Consider the following 16,258-nt stretch of genomic DNA (forward strand, 5'->3'; position numbering starts at 1 on the left):
AAAAAAAAAAAAAAAAAAAAAAATTATTATTTATGTAGAAATCCAAAAGAATAGACCAAAAAGATCCTTCTGTGACTAATAAGCAATTATAGTAAGTTGCAGGATATAAAATTTTTATTTATTTATTTACTTATTTTATTTACTTTTTTGAGATGGAGTCTCCCTCTATGGCCCAGGCTGGAGTGCAGTGGTGCAATCTCAGCTCACTGCAACCTCCGCCTCCCCAGTTCAAGCAATTCTCTGCGTCAGCCTCCCGAGTAGCTGGGATTACAGGCACCCACCACCACGCCTGGCTAATTTTTGTATTTTTAGTAGAGTTTCATTATATTGGCCAGGCTGGTCTTGAACTCCTGACCTGGTGATCCACCTGCCTCAGCCTCCCAAAGTGCTGGGATTACAGGTGTGAGCCACCACGCCCAGCTGTGAGCCACCGTGCCCAGCCTATTTATTTATTTATTTATTGAGACTGGGTCTGCTCTTTCACCCAGGCTGGAGTGCAGTGGCGCATTCTTGGCTCACTGCAACCTCTGCCTCTGGGGTTGATGAGATTCTTGTGCCCCAGCCTCTGAAGTAGCTGAGATTACAGGCACACGCCACCATGCCTGGCCAATTTTTGTATTTTTAGTAGAGATGGGGTTTCACCATGTTGCCCAGGTTGGTCTCGAACTCCTAAGCTCAGGCAATCTGCCCACCTCCGCCTCCCAAAGTGCTGGGATTATAGGCCTGAGCCACTGTGCCCGGCCATGGATATAAAGTTAATGTATAAAAGTCAAAACCAGGCACAGTAGCACACACCTGTAGTCCCAGCTACCCAAAAGGCTGAGGCAGGAGGATTGCTTGAGCCCAGAAGTTTGAGGTCAGCCTGGACAGCATAGTGAGACCCCATCTCTTTAAAAAAGTCAATCATGACCGGGTATGGTGGCTTATGCCTGCAATCCCAGCACTTTGGGAGGCTGAGGCGGGTGGATCACCTGAGGTCAGGAGTTCGAGGCCAACCTGACCAACATGAAGAAACCCTGTCTCTACTAAAAATATAAAAATTAGCTGGGCGTGGGCTAATTTTGATCCAGCACATATACAGGTGGTGGGCACCTATAGTCCTAGCTGCTTGGGATGCTGAGGCAGGAGAATCGCTTGAGCCCGGGAGGCGGAGGTTGCGGTGAGCTGAGATTGTGCCACTGTACTTCAGCCTGGGCAACAGAGTGAGACTCCATATCAAAAAAAAAAAAAAAAAAAAGAAAAAAAGTCAATCATTTCCTATATACTAGCAATGAACAAGTGGAATTTGAAATGAAAAACACATTACCATGTATATTAGAACCCCTAAAATGAAATAAGTTTAAAGCTAACAAAATATGTACAAGGTCTATATATGGAAAACTAGAAAACTCTGATGAAAGATATCAAAGCAGAATTAAATCAATAGAGAAGACTCAATATTGTCAAAATGTCCATTCTTCCCAAGCTGATTTAGAGATTCAATGCAATCCCACTTAAAACCTCAGCAATTTATTTTGTAGATATTGACAAACTGATTCTAAAGTTTATATTGAGAAGTAAAAGACCCAGAGTAGCCAACATAATATTACAGGAAAAGAACAAAGACGGAGGGCTGACACCACCTGACTTCGAGACTTAATATAAAGCAACAGTAATCACAACAGTGTGGTATTGGCAAAAGACACAGAGATCAATGGAACAGAACTGAGCACCCAGAAATAGACCCATAGAAATACAGTCAACTGCTCTTTGACAAAGGAGCAAAGGCAACACAATGAAGTGAAGATAGCCTTTTCAACAAATGGTGCTGGAACAACTGGACATCCACATGCAAAAAAAAAAAAAGAATCTAGATACAGATCTTATGCTTTTCACTAAGGTCAACTAAAAATGGATCATAGACCTAAATGTAAAATACAAAACTACAAAACTCCTAAAAGATAGCACAGATATCTATCTTTAGATAGGGTAGAGTGATGACTTCATCACTCAGCTTGACTGAGGTATAATTGACAAATAAAAAGGTATATGTTGGCCGGGTGCAGTGGCTCATACCTGTAATCCTAGCACTTTGGGAGGCCAAGGCAGACAGATCACCTGAGGTCAGGAGTTCAAGACCAGCCTGGTCAACATGGCGAAACCCTGTCTCTACTAAAAATACAAAAATTAGCCGGGCATGGTGGTGGGCGCCTGTAATCCCAGCTACTCGGGAGGCTGAGGTAGGAGAATCGCTTGAGCCCAGGAGGTTGCAGTGAGCCAAGATCATGCCACTGCACTCCAACCTGGGCAACAGAGTAAGACTCTGTCTCAAAAAAAAAAAAAAAGGTATATGTTAATCGTATATAACATGATTTTATATATATATAATGAAATTATTACCACCATCATGCTAATTAACATATCCATAACATAGTTATAATTTTTTGTGGTAAAACCATTTAAGAGCTATACTCTTAGCAATTTTCAAGTATACAAATATCATTATTAACTATAATCACCATGTGGCCAGGTGAGGTGGCTCACACCTATAATTCCAGCACTTTGGGAGGCCAAGGCAGACAGATTGCTTGAGCCTAGAAATTCAAGACCAGCTTGGGCAACATGGTGAAACTGCATCTCTACAAAAAATACAAAAAGTAGCTGGGTATGGTGGTGCCTGCCTGTGGTCCCCGCTAGGAAGCTACGGGAAGCTCAGGTAGAAGGATCACTTGAGCCTGGGAGGTTGTGGCTACATGAGCTGAGATCACACCACTGCACTCCAGCCTGGGTGACAAAGTGAGACCCTGTCTCAAAAAATTAAAACTAAAAATAAACAAACCACCGTGCTATACAATAGATCTCTGAATCTATTTATCCTATCAAACTGAAACTGTACCCTTCGACCAGCATTCCGCATTCTCCCCTCCCACTAGTCCCCTGGCAACCACCATTCTACTCTCTACTTCCAAGAGTTTGACTTTTTTAGATTTCACATATAAATGAATTATGCAATATTTGTTTTTCTGTGCCTGACATTTCATTTAGCATAATGTCCTCAATATTCATCCATATTATCACAAATGGCAGGATTTCTTTCTTTTTTAAGGCTGAATATGATTCCATTATATATAAATCACATTTTCTTTATTCATCATTCAATGGATATTTAGGTTGATTGTACATCTTGGCGATTGGGAATAACACTGCTATGAACATAGAAGTGCAAATATCTCTTAGACCTACATATTTGATTTCCTTTGGATATATCACTCCCAGAAGTGGGAGTGCTGGATCATATGGTAGTTCTGTTTTGTTTGTTTGTTTGTTTGTTTGAGACAGAGTTTCACTCTTGTTGCCCAGGCTGGAGTGCAATGGCATGATCTCTGCTCACTGCAACCTCTGCCCGCTGGGTTCAAGTGATTCTCCTGTCTCAGCCTCCTGAGTAGCTGGGATTACAGGCGTCCACCATTACACACGGCTAATTTTTTGTATTTTTAGTAGAGATGGGGTTTCACCATGTTGGCCAGGCTGGTCTCAAACTCCTGACCTCAGGTGATCTGCCTGCCTTGGCCTCTCAAAGTGTTGGGATTACAGGCATGAGCCACCACTCTCGGCGGGTAGTTGCTGTTTTTAAGTTTTCGAGGAATCTCCATACTTTCCTTTATAGTAGCTATACTAATTTACATTCCCACTAAGGGGAATGTGTGCAGGCCTTCCCTTTTCTCCACACCCTTGTCAATGTTTATCTTTTGTCTGTTTGATAGTAGCCATTCTAACAGGTGTGAGGCGATACCTCATTGTGATTTTAATTTGCATTTCTCTGATGATTAATGATGTTAAGTACCTTTTCATGTACAGGTCAGTCATGCGCATATCTTCTTTTGAGAAAGGTCTATTAAAGTCCTTTACTCATTTTGTTTTTCTCTTCCTCTCTCAACTGACCTTTGCTCATTTTTTAATCAGGTTATTTGTTTTCTTGCTATTGAGTTATATAAGTTCCTTATATATTTTGAATATTAACTTCTTATGAAATGTGTGGTTTGCAAATATTTTCTCACATTCTGTAGGTTGTTTCTTCACTCTGTTGATTGTTTTCTCTGCTATGCAGAGTTTTAGTTTGATGCAATCCCATTTATCCATTTTTATTTTTATTGCCTGTCCTATGTCATTATGGTGCCATATTCAAAAAAATCATTGCCCAGGCAAATGTCAATAAGCTTTCTCCCTAAGTTTTCTTCTAGTAGTTTTACAGTTTCAAGTCTCAGTGTAAGTTTTTTTTTTTTTTTTTGAGATGGAGTTTCGTTCTTGTTGCCCCCGCTGGAGTGCAATGGCGTGATCTCGGCTCACTGCAACATCCCCCTCCCCAGTTCATGGTTCAAGAGATTCAACTATCTCAGCCTCTGGAGCAGCTGGAATTACAGGTGTCCACCACCACGCCCAGCTAATTTTGTGTATTTTTAGTAGAGACATGATTTCACCATGTTGGTCAGGCTGGTCTCGGACTCCTGACCTTAGGTGATCCACCTGCCTCGGCCTCCCAGAGTGCTGGGATTACAGGCTTGAGCCACCACACCTGGCCAGTTTAAGTCTTTAATCTACTTTGAGTTGGTCTAATATAAAGGTCCAATTTCATTCTTCTGCATGATATGCAGTTTTCCCAAAATGATTTATTGAAGAGATTGTCCTATCCCCAGTGTGCATACATGCCACCTCTGTTTAAGATCAATTGACCATAAATGTGTGGATTTACTTCTGGGTTCTCTATTCTGTTCCATTGGTCTATATGTCTATTTTATCAGTACTATGCTATTTTGATTGCTATAGCTTTACAGTATATTTGGAATTTAGGTAGTGAGATGCCTCCAGCTTTGTTCTTTTTGCTCGATTGTTTGGGCTATTCATGATCTTTTGTGGTTTCATATGAATTTTAGGATTGTTTTTTCTATTTCTGTAAAAAATGTCATTAGAATTTTGATGTAGATTGCATTGCTCTGTAGGAAACTTCAGGTAATATGGTCATTTAAACATATTAATTCTTCTAATTTGTGAACACAGAATATGATTCCATTTATTTGTGTCTTCTTTAATTTATTTCATCAATATTTTACAGTTTTCTATGTACAAGTCCTTTACCTCCTTGGTTAAATTTATTCCTAAGTATATTATTTTTGTTGATGCTATTATAAACGGGATTTTTTTATTTTTTGGGGGGATAGTTTGTTGTTAGTGTATAGAAATGTTACTTCTTTTGGTATGATGATTTTGTATTCCATAACTTTACTACATTTATTAGTTCTAACAGATTTTTGGTGGAGTCTTTGGGGTTTCTCTTAATATATGATCATGTCATCTGCAGATTCAATGTTACTTCTTTTCCAATTTGGATGCCATTTATTTGTCTTACGCAGTTGCTCTAGCAAGGACCTCCAAAACTATATTGAATAGAAGTGGTGAGAATGGGCATCCTTGTCTTGTTCCTTGTCACAGATCTATTTCTGAGGATTTTCACTTTGGAAATGTTCTCCATAAGAATCAGGCCCATAATTGCATGATTAATGCCATCCTGATAGCCACTGCATTGTAGAGATTCATCTTCATACTAAAATACACTACCTTCACAATTAGTTGATAATGCTGTCTGCCTAAATAACTACCCCATTATTTTATTTTATTTATTTATTTATTTTTGAGACGGAGTCTCGCTCAGTCGCCCAGGCTGGAGTGCAGTGGCGTGATCTGGCTCACTGCAAGCTCCGCCTCAAGGGTTCACGCCATTTTCCTACCTCAACCGCCGGAGTAGCTGGGACTACAGGCGCCTGCCACCACACCCGGCTAATTTTTTTTGTATTTTTAGTAGAGACGGGGTTTCACCGTGTTAGCCAGGATGGTCTCAATCTCCTGATCTCGTGATCCACCCGTCTCGGCCTCCCATAGTGCTGGGATTACAGGCGTGAGCCACCGCACTCGGCCAATAACTACCCCATTTTTGAATAGTCATTACTATTCTGTGTAAATTCCTAATGTATGCTGGAACATGTCCTGTAACATATCCTGTAAACCAGCTCTGGATATTAATTAACTCTGGATTAATGGGATGTACTTTCATTTTTACAGTAGGAAGAAAATGGCAAAAACATATTGTCAATTACATTTCGCACTCATTCCTCTCTTTTGAACTCCTCACTTTAACTTTAACTCACTGATTGGTTCTGGTGGCTGTAACATTGGCTCCAAAGGCTTGTGGCATTGTCCTAATACTTCAGTGATACTTTGGAAGGACCCCTGATATTGCTTCTATTGAGAGGTAGCAGCACTTCAGAAAAGACTGGGTGCTTGGCGGGGCACGGTGGCTCACGTCTGTAATCCCAGCACTTTGAGAGGCCGAGGACGGCGGAACCCCTGAGGTCGGGAGTTTAAGACCAGCCTGACCAACATGGAGAAACCCCGTCTCTACTAAAAATACAAAAAAATTAGCCAGGCGTGGTGGCGCATGCCTGTAATCCCAGCTACTCGGGAGGCTGAGGCAGGAGAATCACTTGAACCCGGGAGGCGGAGGTTGCGGTGAGCCGAGATCGTGCCATTGCATTCCAGCCTGGGGAAAAACAGCGAAACTCTGTCTTTAAAAAAAAAAAAAAAAAAAAAAAAAGGAGAGAGAAAAGACTGGGTGCTTATACAGGCTAGCCAATTGGTAAGGCTTGTGGAGTACTTCTGCTTAACTTTAGGTCTTTGGTATATTAAAAGCTTTGCCTTCTGTAACCACAACTCCCACAGGCCAGGCTTTTTTCTCTCTCTCTCTCTGTGTGTGTGTGTGTGTGTGTGTGTGTGTGTGTGTGTGTGTATTTGAGGCAGAGTCTTTTTTTGTCGCTCAGACTGCCAGTGGCTCAAGTGATCCTCCAGCCTCGGTCTCCCAAGTAGCTGGGACTACAGGTGTGTACCACCATACTCAGCTAATTTTTTTTTTTTTTTTTTTGAGACACAGTCTCACTCTGTCACCCAGGCTGGACTGCAGTGGCACAATCTCAGCTCCCTGCAACCTCCACCTGCCAGGTTCAAGTGATTCTTCTACCTCAGCTGGGACTACAGGCGCATGCCACCACGACCGGCTAATTTTTGTATTTTTAGTAGAGACGAGGTTTCACCATGTTAGCCAGGCTGGTCTTGAACTCCTGACCTCGTGATCTGCCCACCTCGGCCTCCCAAAGTGCTGGGATTACAGGTGTGAGCCACTGCGCCCGGCCTCTAACTTTTTTTTTTTAATAGAAAGAGGGTCTTGGTATGTTGCCCAGACTGGTCTTGAACTATTGGGCTCAAGTGATCCTCCTGCCTTGGCCTCCCAAATGCTGGGATTACAGGCGTGAGCTAGCGTGCCAGGCCGTGGTTTTTTTTTTGTTGTTTTTTTGTTTTTTTCTGAATGGTGAATTATATACACCTGGAATCTGCTTTGTGCTGAGGAGAAAATGCATCTTTTACACTTGGTGATCTCTTTTCTTCCCTTCCTTTTTGAGCTTAGCTTTGTTCTCTTCTCTCTTTTTTATCTCTGCAAACTCCTCTAGTGCCTCCCTAAAGTGCATCACTGGTTCCTCAAACAGTTCTCAGGTACAACTTCAGATAAAAATAATTAAAACAGGCCAGGTGAGGTGGCTCATGCCTGTAATCCCAGCACTTTGGGAGGCCAAGGCAGGTGGATCACCTGAGATCAGGAGTTCGAGACCAGCCAGACCAACATGGAGAAACCCCATCTGAACTAAATTAGCCAGGCGTGGTGGTTCATGCCTGTAACCCCAGCTACTCAAGAGGCTGAGGCAGGAGAATTGCTTGAACCTGGGAGGTGGAGGTTGTGGTGAGCTGAGATCGCGCCATTGCACTCCAATCTGGGTGGGCAACAAGAGTAAAACTCTGTCTCAAATAATAATAATAGTAATAATAATAATAATAACAGTATTTCTCATTCTTATAGCCCCTCACCATCTTCTCTCAATCCTGATAGCCACTGCATTATAGAGATTCATCTTCACAGTATAATATGCCGCCTTCACAATTAGTTAATAATGTTGTCTGCCTAAATACTCCATTTTTGAATAGTTATTACAATTCTGTGTAAATGCCTAATGTATGCCTGAACATGTCAATATCCTGTAAACCAGCTCTGAATTTTAACTGCTGGATCATTTTCCTTTTTTTCTAAATGTATTCGCAATACTGTCCCTAAAGGAGTACTGATTTCCTACAACTGATGGCCAGCCTTGCAGCTGGGCTAACATGACCATGGCCTCTTGGCCTCATGGGAGATGGCTTTTTAGATATAACACCAAAGGCATGATTTATGAAAAAATAATTGAAAAGCTGAACTTCATTAAAATTAAAAATCTCTGCTCCACAAAAGGCAATGTCAAAAGAATGAGAAGACAAGCCACAGACTAGGGGCAAATAGTTGCAAACATCACATCTGATAAAGGATTGTTATTCGAAACATGCAAAAAACTCTTAAAATCTCAACAATAAGAAAACAAACAACCTGGGCACTGTGGCTCATGCCTGTAATCCCAAGACTTCGGGAGGCTAAGGCGGGTGGATCACCTGAGGTCAGGAGTTCAAGATCAGCCTGGCCAACATGGTGAAACCCTGTCTTTACTAAAAATACACAAATTAGCTAGGTGTGGTCTTTGGTATATTAAAAGCTACTAGGGAGACTGAGGCAGGAGAATCTCTTGAACTTGGGAGGCGGAGGTTGCAGTGAACAAGATTGAGCCATTATACTCTAGCCTGGGCGACAAGAGTGAAACTCCGTCTCAAAAAAACAAAACAAAACAAAACAAAATACAACCTGATTAGAAAGTGGGCAGAAGAACTGGGCTGATACCTCACCAAACATCTACAGATGGCAAGTAAGCATATGTAAAGGTGTTCTAAATCATATGTCATTAGAGAATTGCAAATTAAAACAATAATGATGTACCACTATGCACCTATTAGAATGACTGAGATACCAAACATTGGCACATCAAATGCTGGTGAGAATGTGAAGCAACAAAAACTCTCATTCATTGCTGGTGGGAATACAAAATGGTATATTCACTTTGGAAGACAATTTAACAGTTTCTTATATAACTAAAAGTACTATTATACAACCCAGCAATTATACTCCTTGGTATCTGCCCAAACGAACAGAAAACACGTCCACCCAAAAACCTGCACACAGATGTTGATAGTGGCTTTATTCATAATTGTCAAAACTTTGAGGCCCAAGTTGTCCTTCAGTAGGTGAATGGATACCAAGCCAGAGCAATTAGGCAAGAGAAAAATATAAAGGATTTATAAATTGGAAAAGAAGGAAGTCAAATTGTTCCTGTTTGCAGATGACATGAACTTATACATAGAAAAAGCTAAAGGCTACCAAAAAAATGATAAACAAATTCAGTAAAGTTGCAGGATACAAAATCAACATACAAAACTCAGTAGTGTTTCTATACATGCACAATGAACTAGTTGAAAAAGAAATCAAGAATGCAATTTAATTATGATAGCTCTAAAAAAAAAAAAAAAAAAAAACCTACGAATAAATTTTACCAAGGAGGTGAAAGACTTCTACAAGGAAAGCTACAAAACACTGATGAAAGAAATTGAAGATGATATAAATGGAAAGACAGCCCATGTTCATGAATTGGAAGAATTAATATTGTTAAAATGATCGTATTACCAAAAGCAATCTATAGATTCACTGTAATATCTATCAACATGTCAGTATATTCTTCACAGAAATAGAAAAAAAAAAAATCCTAAAACTCATAAGAAACCACAAAGACTCCAAATAGGCAAAGCAATCCTGAGCAAAAAGAACAAAGCTAGGCCGGGCGCGGTGGCTCAAGCCTGTAATCCCAGCACTTTGGGAGGCCGAGACGGGCGGATCACGAGGTCAGGAGATCGAGACCATCCTGGCTAACATGGTGAAACCCCGTCTCTACTAAAAAATACAAAAAACTAGCCGGGCGCGGTGGCGGGCGCCTGTAGTCCCAGCTACTCGGAAGGCTGAGGCAGGAGAATGGCGTGAACCCGGGAGGCGGAGCTTGCAGTGAGCAGAGATCCGGCCACTGCACTCCAGCCTGGGCGGCAGAGCGAGACTCCGTCTCAAAAAAAAAAAAAAAAAAAAAAAAAAAAAAAAAAAAAAAGAACAAAGCTGAAAGGCATCACACTACTACATCACACTACTACAGTCTTCAAAATATACCAAAATATACCACAAAGCTGTAGTAACTAAAATAGCATGGTAGTGACATAGAAACAGACATATAAACCAATGGAAAATAATAGGAAACCCAGAAATTAGTCCATGAATCTATAGCCAACTGATTTTTTTTTTTTTTTTTGAGACAGAGTCTTGCTCTGTCACCCAGGCTGGAGTGCAGTGGCGAGATCTCGGCTCCCTGCACCTCTGCCTCTGGAGTTCAAGTGATTCTCCTGCCTCAGCCTCCAGGGTAGCTGGGACTACAGGAGGCTGCCACCATGCCCGACTAAGTTTTGTATTTTTAGTAGAGTCGGAGTTTCACCATGTTGGCCAGACTGGTTTTGAACCCCTGACCTCAGGTGATCCTCTTGCCTCAGTCGCCCAAAGTGCTGGGATTACAGGCGTGCGCGACTGCCCCTGCCTTAGCCAACTGATTTTTGACAAAGGTGCCAAGAACACTTACTGGGGAAAGGATAGTCTCTTCAACAAATGGTGCTGGGAAAACATTTTTTTTTTTTTTTTTCAGACGGAGTTTCGCTCTTGTTGCCCAGACTGGAGTGCAATGGCGATCTTGGCACACTGCAACCTCTGCCTCCCGGGTTCAAGTGATTCTCCTGCCTCAGCCTCCCAAGTAGCTGGGGCTACAGGCGTGTGCCACCACACCCGGCTAATTTTTGTATTTTTAGTAGAGACGAGGTTTCACCATGTTGGCCAGGCTGGTCTCGAACTCCTGACCTCAGGTGATCCACCTTCCTCAGTCTGCCAAAGTGCCAGGATTACAGGCATGAGCCACTGTGCCCGGCCCCGTTCAGGTACATAGCTCAGCCGATACCTCATTTCTTTTTACCACAGAATAATATTCCATTGTCTGGATGCACTAGTTTGTTTCTTTTTAATGTAGTATAATTTTATTTTTTAATTGACACATAATAATTGTACATATTTATGGGGTACATAGTGATGTTTCAATACATATAATGTACAGTGATCAGATTAATTAGCATATCTATCATCTCAAACATTCATCATTTTGTTTTGGGAGCATTCATTATCCTCCACCTAGCTGTTTGAAACTATGTATTATTATTCTTAACTGTAGTCATCCAACAGTGGTATAGAACACTGGAACTTATTCCTCCTATGTAGATATAATTTTGTAACCTTTAACAAATCTCTTCCTATGCCTCCTTTCCCCTCCCCTTCCCACCCTCTATTATTTTCTGTTCTACTTTTTCCTTCTATGACATCAGCTTTTTAAAGTTTCCACATGTGAGTGAGAACATGTTTAACTTTCTATTCCTGGTTCATCTGACTTCACATAATGTCCTCAGTTTCATCCATGGTGACACAAATGACAGGATTTCATTCTTTTTATGGCTGAAAAGAATTCCATTGTGTATATGTGCCATACTTTCTTCATCCATTCATCTGCTGTTGGACACCAAGGTTGATTCGATATCTTGACTGTTGTCAATAGTGCTGCAGTAAACATGGAGGTGTGGCTGTCTCGTCAATATACTGATTTCCTTTCTTTTGGATAAATGCCCAGTAGTGGGAATGCTGGATCATATGGTAGTTTGATTTGCAGTTTTTTTGTTTTATTTATTTTATTTTTTATTTTTTGAGAAGGAGTCTCGCTGTCACCCAGGCTGGAGTGCAGTAGCACGATCTCAGCTCATTGCAACCTCCACCTCCTGGGTTCAAGAGATTCTCCTGCCTCAGCCTCCCAAGTAGCTGGAATTACAGGTGCCTGCCACCATACCCGGCTAATTTTGCATTTTTAGTGGAGACAGGGTTTTACCATGTTGGGCAGGCTGGTCTCGAACTCCTGACCTCAAGTGATCCGCCTGCCTCAGCCCCCAAAGTGCTGGGATTACAGGTATGAGCCACCACACCCAGCCGGTTTTCTTTTATTTTATCTTTTTTTTTTCTTTTTTTTGAGACACAGTCTTGCTGTCACCCAGGCTGGAGTGCTGTGGTGCAATCTCGACTCACTGCAACCTCCCCCTCCCAGGTTCAAACAATTCTCCTGCCTCAGCCTCCCAAGTAGCTGGGATTACAGGCATGCACCACCACACCCGGCAATTTTTGTGTTTTTAGTAGAGACGGGGTTTCACCAGGTCGGCCAGGCTGGTCTCAAACTCCTGACCTCGTTATCTGCTGGCCTCGGCCTCCCAAAATGCTGGGATTACAGGCATGAGCCACCATGCCCAGCAATATTTTATCTATCTTGGGACAGGGTCTCGCTCTGTCACCTAGGCTGGAGTACGGTGGCACAATCATGGCTCACTGCAATCTCGTCCTCCCAGGCTCAAGCAATCCTACTATCTCAGCCTCCCAAAGTGCTAAGGTTACAAGCATGAGCCTCTGTGCCCAGCCTTGTTTTTGTTTTTAAAGATGGGGTCTCACTGTGTCACCCAGGCTAGAGTGCAGTCATATAATCATAGCTCTCTGTAGCATTGAACTCCTGGGCTCAGGCCATCCTCACACCTAAGCCCCTAAGTAACAAAGACTATAGGCAAACTATATCATGCGTGGCTAATTTTTAAGAATGTTTTGTAGAGACAGAGTCTTGATGTGTTGGTCTTGAACTCTTGGCTCCAAGTGATCTCCACACCTTGGCCTCCCAAAGCTCTGGGATTATAGGTGGAAACCACCATACCTGGCCTGATTCATAGTTTTTTGAGGAAACTCCATAATGTTTGCTATAGTGGCTGCAATAGTTTATATTCCTAACAGTCTATGAGATCCCTTTTCTCCTCATCCTCACAGCATAGATGATACCTCATTGTGGTTTTATTCGGATTTCCCTGATGATAATGATAGTGATGTTGAACATTTTTCCATTATTTGTTAAGCTCATGTCTTCTTTTTTTTTTTTTTTTTTGAGATGGAGTCTTGCTCTTCACCCAGGCTGGAGTGCAGTGGTGCCATCTCAACTCACTGCAACCTCCGCCTCCTGGGTTCAAGCAGTTCTCCTGCCTCAGCCTCCAGAGTAACTGGATTACAGGCAGGTGCCACCACCCCCAGCTAATTTTTGTATTTTCAGTAGAGACGGGGTTTCACCATTTGGCCAGGCTGGTCTTGAACTTCTGCCCGCCTCGGCCTCCAAAAAAAAAAGCTGGCTGGGCATAGTGGTTCACCATCATGAGGTCAGGAGTTTGAGATCAGCCTGGCCAACATAGTGAAACCCTGTCTCTACTAAAAATACAAAAAATTAGCTGGGAGTGGTGGTGGGTGCCCGTAATTCCAACTACTTGGGAGGCTGAGGCAGGAGAATCGCTTGAACCCAGGAGGCAGAGGTTTCAGTGAGCCGAGATCGTGCCACTGCACTCCAACCTGGGTGACAAAGCAAGACTCCATCTCAAAAAAAAATAAAAATAAAAATAAAAAATTAGCCAGATGTGGTGGCATGTGCCTGTAGTCCCAGCTACTTGGGAGGCTGAGGCAGGAGAATCACTTGAACCTGGAAGGTGGAGGTTGCAGTGAATCAAGATCATGCCACTGCACTCCAGCCTGGGTGACAGAGTGAGACTCTTGTCTAAAAAAAAAAAAAAAGAAGAAAAAAGAAATGAGCTATCAAGCCATGAAAAGACCTAGAGAAAACTTAAATGGATATTACTTAGTGAAGAACGCCAATCTGAAAAGGCTACATACTAGATGACTCCAAATACAGTCATATGCCACGCAGTTTTCAGTCAATAATGGACTGCATATATGACGGTGGTCCCATGAGATTACCTTATTGTTACACTACCTTTTCCACCTTTAGATAGACAAATACTTGCCATTGTGTTACAGTTGTCTACAGAATTCAGTACAGTAACCTGCTATACAGGTTTGTAGCTTAAGAGCAATAGGACATTCCACATAGCCTAGGTGTGTAGTAGGCTATTTCACCTAGGTTTGTGTAAATACACTCCATGATGTTCACACAACGACAAAATCACCTGACAACTCATTTATCAGAACATACACCCCTCATTAAGTGATGCATGACTGTAGAATGTCAATTCTGGAAAAGGCCAAGCTAGGGAGGTAGCAAAAAGACCAGTGGTTCCTAGGAATTAGGGGAAAGCATGAGATGAACAAGCAGAGCACAAAGGATTTTTAGGGTACTGAAAGTATTCTGTACATTACTACAATGGTGGATACATGTCATATGTTTGTCAAAAACCAAAGAATGGGCCGGGCGTGGTGGCTCACGCCTGTAATCCCAACACTTTGGGAGGCCGAGGCGGGCAGATCACCTGAGGTCAGGAGTTCAAGACCAGCCTCAACATGGAGAAACCCCATCTCTACTAAAAATACAAAATTAGCTGGGCATGGTGGTGCATGCCTGTAATCCCAGCTACTCGGGAGGCTGAGGCAGGAGAATTGCTTGAACCTGGGAGGCAGAGGTTGTGGTGAGCCGAGATTGCGCCATTGCACTCCAGCCTCGGCAACAAGAGCGAAATTCCATCTTAAAACAAAAAACAAACAACAACAACAACAACAAAAAACAAAGAATGGACAACACCAAAAGTGAACCCTAAGATAAATGCTGGCCTTTCGGTGATAATATGTAAACGCAGGTTCATCACCTGTAACAAATATATCACTAGGGTGCAGGGTGTCAATAGTCAGGGAGGCTGTGCATGTGTGGGGATAGGAATTATATGGGAACTCTGTACTTTCGCAGTTCCACTCTGCTCTGAGCCCAAACTGCTCTAAAAAATAAAGTATAGGCCACGCGCAGTGGCTCATGCTTGTAATCCCAGCACTTTAGGAGGCCGAGGTGGGCAGATCACGAGGTCAGGAGTTCCAGACCAGGCTGGCCAACATGGTGAAACCCGTCTCTACTAAAAATACAAAAATTAGCCGGGCGTGGTGGCAGCCACCTGTAATCCCAGATACTCAGGAGGCTGAGGCAGGAGAATCACTTGAACCTGGAGGGCAGAGGTTGCAGTGAGCCGAAATTGTGCCCTTGCACTCCAGCCTTTGTGACAGGGTGAGACTCTGTCTCAAAAATAAATAAATAAAGTATATTAGTTAAAAATTTTATTTATGCATAAGAACATACAATGGTTATTTATTATAGCAAAAAAATTGTAAACAACCTTACAGTCCAATGGGAGGGAAATGGCTATATAAACTACATCCCACAATCACTCAGTTATATTTATGAAGTTTTTCTTTTTTTGTGGAGTTGGGGGGCAGGGTGCAGTCTTGCTCTGTCACCCAGGCTGGAGTGCAGTGGTGTGATCTCGGCTCACTGCCACCTCCGCCTCCAGGGTTCAAGCAATTCTCCTGCCTCAGCCTCCCAAGTAGCTGGGACTACAGGCACCTACCACACTCGGCTAATTTTAGTACTTTTAGTAGAGACGGGGTTTCACTATATTGACCAGGCTGGTTTTGAACTCCTGACCTTGTGATCTGCCCGCCTTGGCCTTCCAAAGTGCTAGGATTATAGGCGTAAGTCACTGTGCACAGCTGAAGTATTTCTAATAAACAGGGCGAATGTTGAGAAATTGAAAAAAGCAGTATATACAATTGTATAAATGGAATGATAAAATTGTGTATTGCAAAAAGACTAGGAGGACAATATGCTAAAATGTTATAGCACTAGGCTGTCTTTGGGCATTAACGTTTGTTTTTATAAATGTGTGTTCTTTTTATTCTAAAACACATGAGAGATAAAAATACATAAACAGTCTGGGCACGGTGGCTCATGCTTGCAATCCTAACACTTTAGGAGGCCGAGGCAGGAGGATTGTGTGAGGCCAAGAATTCAAGACCAATCTGGCAAACAGAGAGAGACACTGTCTCTATTTCTTTTTAATAATACTAAAAAATATGTTATACATTTTTAAATGTTAATAACTTTTTTAAATACATAAATGTACACAGAACAGAAATCACCCCAAATCCTATCATCTGGAGATAACACAAGTTGCCTTGAATAGGAAGATGGTAGAGGATTTTCTTTTCTTTCTGTATTCTATTATTTGTAGAGTTTCTTTTTTTTTTTTTTTTTTTTTTTTTTTTTTTTGGCGATATCTCGCTTTTTCCCCCGGC

At 42.1% G+C, this 16,258-nt stretch overlaps 1 protein-coding gene and 1 pseudogene across 4 annotated transcripts in view; both read right to left on the reverse strand.

Moving 5' to 3' along the window:
- CCND3 (cyclin D3) overlaps nt 1-16,258 on the reverse strand; it is a 125,351-nt gene that overhangs the window by 58,535 nt on the left and 50,558 nt on the right. The window lies entirely within an intron of this gene.
- On the reverse strand, nt 6,066-7,550 carry LOC112622575 (annotated as a pseudogene).

This window comes from Theropithecus gelada, chromosome 4, assembly GCF_003255815.1.
Source record: "Theropithecus gelada isolate Dixy chromosome 4, Tgel_1.0, whole genome shotgun sequence".
Lineage (NCBI taxonomy): Eukaryota > Metazoa > Chordata > Mammalia > Primates > Cercopithecidae > Theropithecus > Theropithecus gelada.